Source organism: Phaethon aethereus (assembly GCF_964289735.1).
Source record: "Phaethon aethereus genome assembly, chromosome: Z".
NCBI lineage: Eukaryota > Metazoa > Chordata > Aves > Phaethontiformes > Phaethontidae > Phaethon > Phaethon aethereus.
Genome location: NC_138577.1, coordinates 28,788,306 through 28,805,635, shown reverse-complemented (window position 1 = coordinate 28,805,635; position 17,330 = coordinate 28,788,306).

Here is a 17,330-nt window from a genome sequence, read left to right as displayed (position 1 = left end):
AAGCAACTATTGCTCTTTTTTTTTAATAATTTCAAATTATAAGTTTTACTTTTCCCCCTCCCATGTTTTTATTCCAGTTCCATTTCATGAAAACCCTTTCAAGGTAGATTAAGAAAGGTGAAGAATTCATACATTCAGTCTCAGCAACTGGCAGCAGTAGTATGTACTACTCACTTCATAACTGAGGTTAACGATTTTTCTTAGTGTGCTCCAAAACGAAGACTCAACCGACTTAAGACTTTTAAGACTCAACAGCTTAAGTCACCACCCCCTCCAGAAAATGTCTGATTGCTCCTACTTGTGTCTTTGTATATGATAGAATAGATGCTGCTTTGATAATATTTCTAATACGCTATTTGAGTGGCAGCACAAGAAATCAAACCCACGGTCCCGAAGTGGAGCAGCATTGCAGGGATCCTGTTCTTTCAGCCTCCTGTCCTTTCAAGGGTTTCTTTCAATGATGTTTTTCTCCTTGCATATTCACTCATGATGTAAAAAATGATGAATTGCAATATATTCATAATCCCAGTTAATGTTGGAAGTTGTGCAGAATTTTGGATTGTTTCTTACATGTTTTTAACATGCACTCCTAGGAAACTGCTGAACATAATAGCTCCATAAAAGGTGGTACGTGTTCATTCCAAATCCCACTGGTGTCAGTGTGAGTGTTTTAATTAATTCTAATCCAGTCCCAAACGCTCATCCTTAATGTCCCTTACAAACAGCCTCTTTAAGAGTGCGTTGCTTCTTCGGGTAGCAGAACAGAAAAATGAGATCACAAGACGGCTAAGAGAGGCTTGATGCTAAACCTGGAAGTTAGGCAGCTAAAATGCAGTGTGTGTTCCCCACGTCCCGCCAGAAAGGAGAACTAAGCCAATGTCTGTTTGTAGACGAGGCTTGCTATATATGCCAAAAATGAGGTTTCTACTAGCCGTTTGATAACAGCTGTAATCAGTGATTGCTAATGAAACATACTGCCACATTTTCCAATGTGTGTCTTTGGCCGTTACTGGAGGTGTTCTAGATGGTAGTTTTAGTCACGACAAGCTGCATAGATTTGGGTATACCGTTCTGTACGCATACAGCAGTTTTCAACCTTTTGAAATTTAGAGATGCCTTCAGCTTTTCCAGTGGAGGTAAGGAGCCAGAGAATGGCTGAGAATTTCAGCCTGCTGGTAGTAGTCTCACTGTCTGTTTTCAGTGAACTTTCACAGTCCTAAGGGTATTCTGCAAGTCAGGCACATACCTTCAGTCTCTGTGTGGACGCTGAGTGCCCCAACAGACTTTGTGTGCCCTGATGAGCCTCACCGGGACCCCTCACACAAGCATGTTCTACCTGTTGGTCCAGGAGCTCAATGTAAGATGAGGCTTCAGACTTTGTGAGAGCTACCATGAGACTCTTCCAGGAGGAAAGAGAAGGCAAGAGCTGAGGGGGACCAGAGTGCAGGCAAGGCAGCACCTTTGCTGATGGAGCACAGTCCCAAGGAAGGACCCGTGCAGAGATGGCAAGAATAACAGCTTTCCATCAACAGTCTGGTGCTCATCAGACAAGATGAAGCAGTGTTATGTCCAAGATCAGTCAGGGAGATTGAGGAACAGCAGGGGATAGGACACAAGTACCCTATGGTGTAGCTCAGTCAGAGTTGGGGTGCCCAGGTCTGATCTTAAAGGCAGCTCGAGTCCATGGCAGAGGATGTGAGTGTCTGGGAAGGGTCCCAGGTGATCGCTTGTTATTTGGGATAAGGGAATGACATCCACATCACTACAACCTGCTTTCAGGTAGTCGTAAAGAGCAGTAAGGTCTCCCCTCAGCATCCTCTTCTCCAGACTAAAAAACCTGTTTCCTCAGCCGTTTCTCATAAGACTTCTTCTCCAGCTTTGTTGCCCTTCTCTGGACACACTCCAGCACCACAGCATCCTTCTTGTAGTGAGGGGCCCAAAACTGAACACAGGATTCGAGGTGCAGCCTCACCAGTGCCGAGTACAGGGGCACAATCACTTCCCTACTCCTGCTGGCCACACTAATTCTGATACAGGCCAGGATGCTATTGACCTTCTTGGCCACCTGGGCACACTGCCGGCTCATATTCAGCCGGCTGTCAACCAGCACCCCCAGGTCCCTTTCTGCCGGGCAGCTCTCCAGCCACTCCTCCCCAAGCCTGTAGCGTTGCATGGGGTTGTTGTGGCCAAAGTGCAGGACCCTGCACTTGGCCTTGTTAAACCTTATACAGCTGACCTCTGCCCATCAATCCAGCCTGTCCAGATCCCTCTGCAGAACCTTCCTGCCCTTGAGCAGGTCAACACTCCTGCCCAGCTTGGTGTCATCTGCAAACTTACTGAGGGAGCACTCGATCCCCTCATCCAGATCATCAATAAAGATATGAAACAAGACTGGCCCCAGAACCGAGCCCTGGGGAACACCGCTTGTGACCAGCCATCAACTGGATTTAACTCTGTTCACCACGACTCTCTGGGCTCAGCCATCCAGCCAGTTCTTTACCCAGTGAAGAATATACCTGTCTAAGCCATGAGCAGCCAGTTTCTCCAGGAGAATGCTGTGGGAGGCACTGTCAAAGGCTTTACTAAAGTCCAGGTAGACAATATCCACAACCTTCTCCTAATCCACAAACTGAGGCACTTGGGGCCCTGACAGTCAATTAAAACTCCAAGAAAAAAAGGAAGAACAATTTCAAAGCAGGGAACAGCAGGAAAATGGTCAACTTCAGTGTTGGGTGTCAAGCATTTTAAGAACCAGACTAATAATTAGGCTAAGAATAATAGGGAAAAATGAGGATCTCAGTGAATTGGAGAATTGTCCAAGTCCATAAAGCACACACTGAGAAAAAATGCTGTCATGTCATTCTGTTCTAAAATAAAATAGAAATAGGTTCATAGGGCAGAATTTATTTCTGACATGTTTCAGCTCACCACATCTTGCTGCTGTGCTGAGTCAAACACAGGGAACGGAACATTTTTCAGGTTGGCAAGTAGGTTGTTTTCAAAATAGGCTGCAGGAAGCTTACTGAAATTGAAAAAAAAAATGTTCACCAGCTCTTCTATCTTCATTTTGCTGCTTATTCTGTGCTTTCAATGACCGAGCACTGTGTTTGTTCGGTTGTGCTATCCACCTCTACATATTCTACCCAAGGGAAGAAAGCCACACTGAGGTAGTGCTCAGATTGCATAATACACTCCAAGATACAGATAAATCCCATTTTGTCAGAGCTCTAAGTTGCAGAATCTGAAAAGCTAGGGACTGCTGCATTTTCAGTACAGACTTGTTCATCAGTCCATTATTTTACTCTCTTCCTGTGCTCCCTTCCCACCTATGTTACCAATCCACAAAATAAAGGCTTATGAAGTTTAGTGAACCTAAGAGTGGTATAAAATATAAGCTGCTAAAATACTAAATTTATTTACTTTGGGGCTGAAGTTTTCTTACACTTGCTGAAAAACTAAACAACAACATGAAAACAACACCAACCCTGTGTGCACTGTGCAACTTGCTATAATAGTGTGATTTGGGTTAACAAACTGAAGAGACCTAATTAAATGTGTTGTTAGCAAATGATGCAGTTTGAACATGACTAAAACCTGAGTTTACCGGAATCTTTAAGAAGTCTTTGTTTTCCAGCATGAAATAAAATTATGTAAACAGTTTGTACAATTATAAGTCAGTGCAGCCTTAAAAAAAAAGCAATTGGATTTTTAGCAACAGCATTTTTATTTGGGGACGTTAGAGTTCTTATGATTTCCTTTCTCACCCAGTTAAGGCCTGGAAGACAATGAGTCAGCCTTAACTGTGAAAAAAGTAATTTCCACCTGAAACTGTTAAATTTTTCCCTAGGTAGAGGTAAGACTTTATGAGTGTGCAGAATCACTTTTTTCAATGCAGCAGAACTAGCACTCTATTTGGATATCATGTTCTATAATCTTTAATAGCCAAGGTATGTCTGAAGCAAAGGGATACATTACTGTGATCACAGGCTTCCAGTAAAAAAACTGTATCTGGCACGGTGCAGAAAACAGTCCTAGGAAAACCCTAGAGGAACAGGATGAAATAGAAGAGATTGGTGTACATTATCTGGAATATACACAGTAGAGTTTTTTCAGCCAAATAATTTAGAAATTACCCTGTTCTTTAAGACTAACAGAGGAAAGCTAAGGTGGGTGTAAAAATTGCTTTGCAGGAAGGAACCTAGCAGTCATGGTTGTACTTGTACAAAACTGAGAATAATTTAGGTTTGCAGGCTACTTTTAAAATACAGTAATCTGTTCATTAACCTCCTTCCTCTTTTATATGAGATACCAAAATGTTTTAAGATGGGTCATCAACTTTTAATTATTTCAGAATGAAAAATGAAGTAAAATCATATAAAACTTTTAAATTTAATTCCTACTTAAATATGCAGGAGATTTTTTTTGTTATTTATAAATCTATTTTGAAAGCACTGAAAATACATTTTGCCAAGGTACCTATTGTCTGCATATTATCAGACTGTTTTTATTACAGCTGTCTATGAATTCTCTTCCTGTCATTCTTGATTATAGCTGAGATCCTACACTGATGAATTTCCATGTCACAAACTCTGAAAGTCATTGTTACTTCTAATGTGCAAGTACACTTCCTATCAACTCTTTTATTACCTTATTCTTTGTAATGATCTGTACCTGATGTGTACAACTTCTACTTCTGTAGGTAGGCAGCTTTCTATTTTGAGTTTCAGTTTGAGTTGTTTTCTCTCAGAGGTAGCAAGTTTATGGAAAAACATAAGGAAGAAATTGTCTACAATTCAGAGAGCAATGTGTTGAAATTACCAAATGTTAGTTTTCTAAGACCTATTTTGATACCTGCCCATGTCAAGTCAGGAAAGTGACCTGACTTTTCTGTGCTTCGGTTGCCACTATTTCAAAGCAGCCAAGAGAAAATTATTAAATACCCTGCCTGTGTAATTTACCTATGGTACTGGTGTAAAGGCAAATTCTTGTGCTTTTTAACATTTAGAATCTAAAGCACTTGTCATATATTTCCTGTATATCCTAATTCATTTGCAACAAGAAACATAAAGGCTATATGCCATCTAGTTTTGCTTTTCAAAACAGAGCAAAAATAGCAGGCACATGCACCAAAGTAACATTCTTTTGCTTTGCAAAATCACTAGAGATCAGATCTTCTGAACTAGAGCAAAATCATAAAAATGTTAGCACTTTTCTGACACATGATGGGGACATGACAAATACCTGATCCATGTTTAATTACTGTTCAGATCTGACATCTCTGCCAAATGGTTCTCCAAGATCAAATCTGTATGGAAATAGAAGGCTGTTTTCCTTTACTCATATGGGCAATGGTTGTTTAACCAGTTTTAGCTAACCATTTAGACTTTGTGACCTTTGGGTGTGTATACACCACCTGTCCTCCAGAGTCTGCTGAGGTGTCCCTTACTCTCTCTCTAGGATTCCAGACTGGATTCTGAACCTTTTCAGTTATTCTGTAAAAGACGTATCTGTACCCCGTCATATGCAGCACTTGAGACTTAATTTTTGTTTGTAAAATAGAGCTCTTCATTTAATACAGGGCAACTGAATTTTTTTAAAAAATATGTGTTAGAATGATAGAATAACTTGGGTGGGGAAGGACCCCTGGAGGTCATCTAGTCTCAAACTTGGACTTAGGTGGTAGCTCAGAGTCTTGCCCAGCTCAGTTTTGAATACCTCCAAGGCTGGGGACCCCAGAGCCCCTCTGTGCAGCTCTTCCAGCCTCACTGTGAAGAATTTCTTCCTTAGAACTGTCTGGACTTTCCCTTGCTGCATCTTGCAGCTCTTTCTTCTTTTCTTTTTGTTCTTTACCTCTGAAAAGAGCCTGACCCCATTTTCTTTATAATCTCTCATTAGATGATGCAACATGGAGATTAGACTCCTCCTTAAGCATTCTCCTCTGGAGGCTGAGCAAACGCAGCTCCCTCTCCTTGTGTATCCTGCATCCCAGGCCTCTGACCCCTCCGGTGATCCTCTCCAGTTTGTCATTGTCTTTTTTAGACTGTGGTGGTGATGAGGAGGGGCAAAATAGGATGTGGTGGTCTAGGTGTGGCTACACAGGTAGAGGGGAAATACTCCTTCCAGCCAGCGGGCAGCACTCCTGCTAATGCAACTCAGGACGCGACTCGCCTGTCCTGGGGGAACGGGCGCTCTGTAGGTTCATGTTCAGCCTGTTATTCACCTAGACCCTCGGGTCCGTTTCTGCAGACTTAATGCAGTGACTTAAATCTAACCTATGTAAATGTTGATTTAATTCAGGGAATACATTCCCCATCCCCATTTTGGTGTAACCAGCTTAATGAGATACAGCAGTAATACTCATCTATATTAAAATAGTTATCAGAGGGTGCTTTGTTTGTTCATTTCCTTCATTGCTTTCTAGCACTAGTGGGATAACAAACTCCAAACAAACTGGTCTGTGCCACAGTGGTGGGTTGACCCTGGCTGGACACCAGATGCCCAACAAAGCCGCTCTATCACTCCCCTCCTCGACTGGACAGGGGAAAGAAAATATAACAGAAGGTTTGTGGGTCGAGGTAAGGGCTGGGGTATCACTCACCCATTACTGTCACAGGCAAAACAGACTCTACTTGGGGGAAAAAATAATTTAATTTATTACCAATCAAATCAGAGTAGGATAAGGAGAAATAAAAAATCTTAAAACACCTTCCCCCACCCTTCCCTTATTCCCACACTGAGCTTCACTCCCAATTTCTCTACCTCCTCCCCCTCAGTGGTGCAGGGGGATGGGGAATGGGGACTGTGGTCAGTTCATCAGACATTATTTCTGCTGTTCCTTCATCCCTGGGTGGAGGACTCCTCAGACTCTTCCTCTGCTCCAGCATGGGGTCCCTCCCATGGGAGACAGTCCTCCATGAACTTCTCCAACGTGAGTCCTTCCCACAGGCTGCAGTTCTTCACGAACTGCTCCAGCCTGGATCCTTTCCATGGGTACAGACCTTCAGGAACAGACGGCTCCAGTGTGGATCCCGCACAGGGTCACAAGTCCTGCCAGCAACCCTGCTCCAGCCTGGGCTCCTCTCTCCATGGGGTCCCAGGTCCTCTCAGGAGGCTGCTCCAGCGTGGGCTTCCCATGGGGTCACAGCCTCCTTCAGGCACCCACCTGCTCCAGCGTGGGGACCTCCACGGACCCCAGGGTAGCTATCTGCTCCACCAGGGACCTCCATGGGCTGCAGGTGAATCTCTGCTCCAGCACCTGTAGCACCTCCTGCCCCTCCTTCTTCACTGGCCTTGATGTCTGCAGAGCTGTTTCTCTTGCATATTCTCTCTCCAGCTGCAGTTGTGCAGGTTTTTATCCCCATCTTAACTCTGTGTTAACTCTGTGCTACCACCATCTCTGATGGCCTCAGCCTTGGCCAGCAGCAGGTTTGTCTTGGAGCCGGCTGGCACTGGCTCTACTGGACATGGGGGAAGCTTCTAGCAGCTTCTCACAGAAGCCACCCCTGTAGTCTCCCTGCTACTAAAATCTTGCTGTTCGAACCCAATGCAGCCACCAAGCACAGGTGTTTCTTTTTTGATTGAACTTGTGAATTCTTCCCATCAAAAGTTAGTTGTTACTAATGAGTTGTTTACAGTGAAGCATTTCACTATATATATGCATATTTATACATAATATATTAAAATATATTAATTATACATATATATTCATAGAGATTGAAATTTCTACACATATATATGTAAATTATTTTTGTTTTAGCTAGACTCACTGGTGCATTTCATGTTCTCCACCCAGGCTCATTTAATTTTTACTATATGCCTAGAATTACTCCTTTTTCCCCCTTGCCATTTATCTATTTTCATAAGACATTTTGGCAAGGATGCTGGCTGAATGCCAATGAGGAAATGGGCTTTCAGTCACAAAAAGCACTATATGTACTTTGTCACTTTTTTTTGCTCAGGAGAGACAATGAAACATCTTTCAGTGAGGGAGGAACAGGTTAACAGGAGTACTTGGGAGTCTCAGAACTAGCATCACTCTGATGTTGAGCTGTGAAACAGAGAAATAAAATTGAAGTAGCAAGTTCAGCTGTTGCCATGCTGAAAATGTAGCAAAATAAAATATTTAGGAAATGAGAACTATGAAATTCTAAAAAAGGATCTTGTTTTCCAACTTTTCATATCCTGTTATAAACAATGAAAAGTAACAGCTGTTACAGATGAAAAAGAAAGAATATATGCTTTGAGTGAATAGCAAAATGCCTGCAAGGCAAGATGGGTTAAAAACCAGGGTGTTCAAGCATCTTTTAATATTATGCCAAGAAATTACTACTATCTCACCAATCTTTATTGGCTGCAACAGCTGATTCCCCATGAGGAGACCAATATAAGCCAGCGGCAGAGAAGGAGGGAGTTGGCAGACCGTGTTAGCTCAGAGCTGAGAAGGGTCTTGGGACTCTAATTCTGCGGGCCCAGGGAAGACGTGCCCCGGCAGAAAGGTGGCAGGACAGAAAGCTGACACTTTTCAGAATGTTTTTCCCACTGGGAGCCGCGACTGTGACCCTGTATTTGCTCCTGAAATGTAGATGATGCTTGCCTATTTTATTGCAGGAAGAAAGGAAAGGTGCCTAATTCCAGTTTGTAATACAGCTTGCCTTACAAGATGCCCTTCAACCCTCCCGTGTTTTCCCTAAGCTCCAGCGCTGTTCTGTGGCATCTGTCAGCCCAGTATTTGTAGGGTTGCTGTTTCATAGTACCTGCACATCACAGATTTGTGTGGAATAATTCCAGAAAAGGCTACTTGAATGATTGAGACTTGTCCTGTTACATTTGCAGATTTTATTCCCGGAAGACTTTCTACAAAGCATTATTCACAGAATCACAGAATCACAGAATCACTAGGTTGGAAAGGACCTTCAAGATCATCAAGTCCAACCATTAATCCAGCGCCACCATGTCCCCTAAACCATGTCCTGAAGCGCCACATCCACACGTTTTTTGAACACTTCCAGAGATGGCGACTCCACCACCTCCCTGGGCAGCCTGTTCCAATGCCTGACAACCCTCTCGGTGAAGAAATTTTTCCTAATATCCAATCTAAACCTCCCCTGGCGCAACTTGAGGCCATTTCCTCTTGTCCTATCACTAGTTACTTGGGAGAAGAGACCAACACCCTCGTCGCCACAACCCCCTTTTGAGTAGTTGTAGAGAGCGATAAGGTCTCCCCTCAGTCTCCTCTTCCCCAGACTAAACAACCCCAGTTCCCTCAGCCGCTCCTCATAAGACTTGTGCTCCAGCCCCCTCACCAGCTTCGTTGCCCTTCTCTGGACACGCTCCAGCACCTCAACATCCTTCTTGTAGTGAGGGGCCCAAAACTGAACACAGGATTCAAGGTGCGGCCTCACCAGTGCCGAGTACAGGGGCACGATCACTTCCCTACTCCTGCTGGCCACACTATTCCTGATACAGGCCAGGACGCTGTTGGCCTTCTTGGCCACCTGGGCACACTGCCGGCTCATGTTCAGCCGGCTGTCAACCAGCACCCCCAGGTCCCTTTCCGCCGGGCTGCTCTCCAGCCACTCCTCCCCAAGCCTGTAGCGTTGCATGGGGTTGTTGTGGCCAAAGTGCAGGACCCTGCACTTGGCCTTATTAAACCTCATACAGTTGGCCTCTGCCCATCGATCCAGCCTGTCCAGACCCCTCTGCAGAGCCCTCCTACCCTCCAGCAGATCAACACTCCCACCCAGCTTGGTGTCATCTGCAACCTTACTGAGGGAGCACTCAATTCCTTCATCCAGATCATCAATAAAGATATTGAACAAGACCGGCCCCAGAACCGAGCCCTGGGGAACACCGCTTGTGACCGGCCGCCAGCCAGATTTAACGCCGTTCACCACAACTCTCTGGGCTCGGCCATCCAGCCAGTTCTTTACCCAGCGAAGAGTAAACCTGTCTAAGCCACGAGCCGCCAGTTTCTCCAGGAGAATGCTGTGGGAGACGGTGTCAAAGGCTTTACTAAAGTCCAGGTAGACAACGTCCACAGCCTTTCCCTCATCCACTAGGCGGGTCACCTGGTCATAGAAGGAGATCAGGTTGGTCAAGCAGGACCTGCCTTTCATGAACCCATGCTGGCTGGGCCTGATCCCTTGGTTGTCCTGCAGGTGCCCTGTGAGCACTCTCAAGACCAACCGCTCCACAATCTTCCCCGGTACAGAGGTCAGGCTGACAGGCCTGTAGTTCCCAGGATCCTCCTTCCGGCCTTTCTTGTAGACGGGCGTCACATTGGCAAGCGTATTTTATATTTATATTTATTATTTTTATTCCAAGGCAGGAGTCCTTGGCTACTGTTCTTAGAACTTCACTTCAGTCTCGGCACTTTTATGATACATTTTTCTAGATACCTATCCCCAGGTTTTCTATCTGTCTTCTCCATTTTAAGGGGAATTATTTTTCTGTCTTCTGTTGACCTTGAGCCATTCTTGACAGCTGTTTGACTTTTACTTTCAGAGGAGCTCTTGTCTGCTTTCTATGCAACAGCAAACATGACCATGGCGGATACAAGAAAGAAAGTGCTGGTTGGTGTAATTTTGGTAGAGGTTTTTTTGATTGGCAGTGTTCAGCAATGAAAACCTGCTTGTATACCTGCTTTGTGCTATTCCATCACTTTTGAAATGCAGGATAATTGTTTTCACTGTATTCTGACAACTGAAGAGTACAAAACATACTGGTTTACATACTATGATGAAGAAAGTGAGTTTTCAAGAGAAGTAGGTATGAGAAGGGGGATAGCTCTAGGCTCCAGTGGGAAATACAATTTTCTTTTACTGTGGCAGTCTGAAAAGTGCAGAAATACATGTAAATATGTTTGGTTGAAATTAAAGTTTTGAAAATAATGACATTTCAACTGCCCCAGGTTGGGTAGCATGGTTACAGGATGCAATCTCATTAATTTTCACTGAAGAGTCTTCGTTTATGTCATCTAATCTGGCTGAAAGTTCTCCTGCTTGATTCTTGTCAATACTTGTTGAACAAGTTGATGCATTTTATTAACCACCACTCCACACAGATCCTGGAAATACTCATTTAAGTGGTCCACAGCAAGCATGGAAGAGCGTTCAAAGTACAAATTAAGACCACAATGTTGGAAGAGCATTCCGACAGTCCTGCCTTGCCTTTAATTAGAACTAATTTTTCAGTGTTTGCTATGCAAAAACAACAAGCAGCATCTTCAAGTAGCCAGACAGTGATCAGACTGGTTGCAAAACCAACAAAAGCAATTAAGTGCTTTTAAGTACACTTGAAGTGTACTTAACTATTGCACTATTTAAGTACAATAAGGCAAAGCAAGTAATTAGCATTAGATTTAAAAAACCAAAAACTTACGGTAAAGTTATTTTCTTTGTATGTGTTATTCTCTCTTATTTATTTACTAAAAGATAACAAGAAATTTCAAAGTTTGTCCTATTTTTTATTCAATCACCTTTTCCTAGAAAAGCTTTGGATTAAAAAAAAAATCAGAGGAAAAGATCTCTCCACTGTAGGGTCTTTACAGTCTTGCAGCTGTAATTTAATTAATAGATATGACTATTTAAGTTTTGTAACACTGTCTAGTCCTACTGTTGGAGGTGGGCATTGAGCTGAATCTACTTCTAAGGAATTAGATGGGTTGGTAAGTATTACAACCAGAGAGCAGATATTATCTTCCCTTGCTGTCAGTAATAAAGCTATTTTGTAGCTCAAAAGAAAGCATGAGAAGAGCTTAATAAGATAGGGTGGACCACAGATGAATCCTCAGTCCAGATTGTGACTTTAGGTGGAATTGTGGATCAGAGGGTTTAGAAGCCTGGGTGTATTTTATGATCGCCAGCTGAATTAGACATATCTATGTCACTGTTCAAAAGGATGGTGGGGCTCATAAAACTTACCACCATTGTGGCACTCTCCTTCAGGATATTCTTTAAAAGGTATTTAGAGCATAGAAATAATGCAGGGAGGAATAATATAATAAAAGCATAAAGTGAAGAATGGCCCACCTCCTAACTTTGCACCTATCATTGTCTACTCTGGCTCCCTTGTTTGAAGTAGAATTCATTTTTATAATATTATTGAATTTATATCACAGATGATTCAGTTATGATTTCCCTATTTTCACTGGACAGAGTTTGAAATTTTTGGTCTTACATATGCATTTAGTCTAATTTCATTGTGCCATTAGATTTTTGGGTTTGTACTGCTTTAAGCAGAGCTTTTGCAGATCCCGTTTCTGTGCTTATATATCCATCTGTAAGTGAAGAAGGATTAAAACTGTGATCAAAAGCACTGTGAGAAAAGAATTAGTAGAGTTATTTGGTTTTGATGATACTTGGAGGCCCCTAAGAGGTAGTTAAAGATAGTATTTTTTGTTAATGTACGCAGAAAAAATGGACACGCTTTCAAGCAAAAATGTCCCTTTCTTAATCTGACAGAGATTATCAGATTTCAAGCAAAAACAAGTTAAAAGCAATTCCTCTGCTTTTATTCTAATAAGGTAAATTAGGTAAAGAGTTTAAGAGAAGCTGGGCAGGTAATGTGCAGAGAGAGAGTTCTCTCTGCTGGTTTAATGAGGAAGGAAAGGAGCAAAACGGGGAGAGATTGCAGCATACCATGAAACTCCCGTCTCTGCTCAGCTTGTGATCTTTTTTGATGTGTACGAGACTAACGAATTCCCGGGCTCATCTTGCGTACGTGTTGTGTGGCTGCACGGAGGATGAATAGTGCAAAGCGCTACTGGCACAAGGGCAAGTGGTGAGAATGCCATCCAGACTGGGACACGGCTGGGGACTGCTGCTGGTGGTGGCACTGCAGCCTTACGGTGATTTATATGGCTTTGGCAAATGCAGCCCGAGATATAAGAGTTGCAGCCTAGGTGTATGACTCTCAACATGGGAGAAAGAAATTTTGCTTAGAATAGAGAAGCGTATTTTTAAATCTACTAATATTACCCAGAAAGAATCCCACTCTCGCCAGCTTTGGCGCCAGGTCTTATTTATTACAAATGAAAACATACCTCTATAAAGAAATATATACATTACCTCTGTAAATAAATAGCTTTTACTGAGTGATCTATTCTTCATTGGGGAATACTGAAGCAAGTACTACCCTGGAACCATAAAAGAAAAGCTCTTCTAGAACAGTTTTGTGCATGAAGAGGTGGGGAAGAAGTTTGCTGGTACCCCAGTAAATTCAAGGATGGGTTATAACTCTGCATATGGCGCAGGTCTGTGGTGACTTGTAGGATTGCACCCTTTGTGTTATTTGAACTGTGTCATGAAAAAATTCTTACAAAACTTTAGTAGAATTTGAATACCATTGTTCTTTGTTATGACACAGCAATGCATAATACTTTTCTATTTTTTCTTACTCTTTTTTTTTTTATAACTTAGAGCACATGCAAGAAAAAAACATCTTCTGTTTGTGAGTTTACATAGTTCAGGTGCTTATATTTCCCCTGGAAATAAAATCATTTGGCACATCGGAGTAGCATAATTGGAAGTAGTTATGATCTAAAGGAGATTATATCTTCTAATGAAGACTAACTTGGAGCAACAGATAGACTCGAAGACACAAAACACTTGTATCCATGCAAAGGTCATTGATAATAAAAAACAAAGGTAGAAAAACAAAAATCAAAACAGAATCAAAATGTGGGCTAAAATGTGCATTTAAAAAGGCATTAACTGAAATAAGAAATTATTTTTAATATTTTCCTTTTCTTTGAAAAGGAATTACAGATTCAAAAGAAAAGCAGGAAAGATGCTATACTAGGTACCCAAGTATATCTGAAATGCTATAGCTCCATGTGAGTGTGACTTTCAGGTCTATTCTGAAAAATTTATCGTCTGAAGATACACATACATCCTGTGTCGTTAGTCTTCAGTGAGTCTTCTCACAGCTTATGTTACGCAAAGTCTCTGCAGGAATGGGGTTTCTGACATCTCATAAATTTACATCTTCATGGGACTTCATGTACGAAGTGGTAACTATACTGGAATTTGTGAATATAATAGAATGGAAAAGAATAAACATTAGAGCAAACAATTTTATTTTTTTGTGCATTGTGTCTGTTTTTTGAAAAAAATTCTGTAGGTGTTTCTTGAAATAATATTTTTATTTCAGGTGAAATCATTATTTCCCTGTATTTTTTTTTTTTAATTAAAGGAATTGAATAGGAATGTCATGTTTAGTTTAGTGAAAGTGAGCAGGCTTGTTGGGTAAGATAATTGGCACGAATGAGATTATATGGCTAGAATCTCATCAGTGGTTTTGCTGCTTTATGCTACTCAGGTACTAATTAATCCTCACTTTTTCAGACTTTCTAGTTGCTTACTTGTAGTCAGTCAGTCCAACATAATTAAAAGGGTGGGGAGCTATCATGCATGGGCTGTAAATAATTCCTCTTTGTACTTATCACCCTTAAGGTAAGGATTTCAGTTCATTGAGAAAGCAGAGCTGTTTAAAAGAATGGTGTTCAAATTAGGTGTGCTGCATTGAAACTTAGGGAAGACAAAGAGAAATTTCTGATTTCATATTCAGTACATCTTTCAGAAATTTGACTTGCTCTATGTGCAGGTTTTTGCTTGAAGAGTTATGCTGTTAATGAATTTGAACAGGTGTAATTCCTTGTTGACATACCTGGCCTATCATACTTCTACAGTGTAAGCTCAGTTGCTTCTGCTAATTTGTGTTTTTAGAGTATGCTGAACTCATGAGGTAGGTGTGCTATAGGAGTGCAAAGCACGGTTTTGCTGGTGTTGGCATTTAGACTTTACGTTCGTTTAGTATTCCTAAACTCCTGCTGTCTTCCCTCCCTTGACATACTCTACAGTAAAATGGAATTTGACAGCTAAAAATCCTTCAAAGACGACTGTACTCACTGGGGAAAAAAACCCCAAACACCCAAAACCTAGTAATCTAAGAATTAGAGGAATTCAGAGTCTAGGTTAAGTAGGGTGCATGCACACTCTAAAATAATCTAAAATGGTCAAAATCCAGGAACACTTTGTAATCATTAATCCTCAGAACAGTACCTGTTAGGAGTGTATGAAGTTCTTGAAGATATTTGTAGAAGGCTACAGCAGACCCAGCGAATGTTTTTGTGCATTGCGTGTTCAATAACAGCTGGTAGATACTGTAGTCACACACAGGTAACAGTAAGGATCAAATGCCCGATTTGGTGCACAAGAATAACTTCTAAGGAGCACCTTGAAAACTGAAAAGCCATAATTAGAGAAGCTGCCTTAGCATAAAAGATTCACCATGTCGACCTACTTAGAAGGATCACCATGTTCCTAAAATGAGGCTACAGCTTTAGTCATAAATATTACATTCTGTCTTTTTAAAGGCTACATTTCGCTTCCAGTAAGTGCTTCAGTTTGCATGGAATAGTTGAATCGTGCCATTACATCTGATTTCTTTGAGAAACATTCAGAGTGTGTGACATTAAGTTTTAATGATAATAAGTATTATGTATTCAAGAAACGTGTCAACATGGCACTTCAGGACATGGTTTAGTGGGCATGGTGGTGTTGGGTTGATCGTTGGACTCAATGATCTTAAAGGTCTTTTCCAACCTTAATGATTCTGTGATTCTGTGATTAATCTAGAGGAAGAAACTAAAAATAAAGACACTTTCCACTATAGATGATTTATCAGAAGCACTTCATGTCCTTAGTTTATCTAATGCAGTCTGTAATTCTTCTTAGCCCTCAAAAGACTATCAGTCTTAAGATTGATGACTGGAATATACTTCTGGGGACAGTGTTTACAACTAAATGAGTAAAGGACAGCTTCTCAAAGTACTATCCTGACTTTCTCCCGTCGTGTTCAGGTGCTGGTTCATACTACTTTAGTAAGGGGAATAGTATTTGCTTCAGAAATTTCCAGCCATTTATTCTTACTCCTGCATTACATCGCACTGGCTATTTAGTTGTGCCACTGCAGCTTTTTCTGAGGTTTTGCTGGAAAATAGATCATTAAAGTGATCATGGTTAGAAATAACCTTTTCCCCAAGCTGGAAGCAGGCAATGTTTTCTTGGAAGCACCGCTACAGAAATTTTAGCCTGCATTCTTACAGAAGTGAGCCTCCTGCGGTCCTGTTGCTGTGCCCCGATTCACCCCCCATTAGCTTTAGACACATGAGTAATGGTGCAGTTTTGTAATTGATTTCAGCTGTTCTAACTACGGATGGTTGCCAGAGAAGGGTCCTGCATTTCTTCCCTTCCTCGGGTTGCACAGTACTGCCGTTTCTTTCTACTACCCCCAGTGATAGCGCACATGTGTGACAAGGAAATTGCCTTGCTGATATGCCTGAAAACTGCCCAGAAAAGAAGAGAATGGTTAGTTTTTGGTCAAATAAGCAAGATGCTCTTGACTCATTGTGTCTGCATTTGTGTTCCTGGGGCTGCAGAAAGGAAGAGATGGAAAGGCACGGTAGGGGAACAGGGAGGGGAACTGAGACAAAATGGCTCGGTGCTTTCACACAGCTAGATTGGCATGATCTCAGGCTGGACTAACACACTGTGGGGTGAATTAACTGATGCTATATAGGTGCTCCAGGCTGCCTCTACTGTCACTATGGACAGGAGAGAGAGGAATGTGTCTGTCCATGATTTAAGTACTGGAAATCTCCAAAGTGTGTAAGTGCCACCAATTCCATCCACCCAGTTCCTTGCACTGATTTTTTTTAGGGTGGGAGTACATACTGCTAAGGCTCAGCATGAATGCACTGTGAATGCATTGGCCAAGTTCAGTCAGCTTTGAGAAACTGGTACAGATCTCAGGAATGTTAACTCCCTACAAGATTTCTATAAGTGGGAGGCTGGACAGAGAACAGATATTTCATGGTAACTCACTGAGAGAAAAGCTGATATTTGTAGCCTTTTATTACATAGCAGGGTGTTCAAATGGGGAAGGACACTGCAGACAGGGTCAATATGATGTATGGTGCATGAATTGCTTGTTTTCTTTCAGAATAAAACCTGGTATCCATTGAAAGGCTTGAGTGTAATAAATTCATTCGGAAAACCGGTATTGATACTTGATTTCTCTTTAGAGTATTTTCCTTGTAACCTGGGATATTTGCATCTCTGAAGAAAATCCAGGTTCTTATATTTGAAGCCCTGAACTGTGGTGTCGAGTGCTTAAATGAAGATTGGTATGGTACCATATCAGTGTAAAGAAGCAACTGAGAAGGAGCAAAGTATAAACTTCTTTCTCTCATATTTTGCAGGTTGAATATTACAGCTTCAATGTTACAGGGCTTTTCCTGCTGATGTCCAACACACAATACATATTCT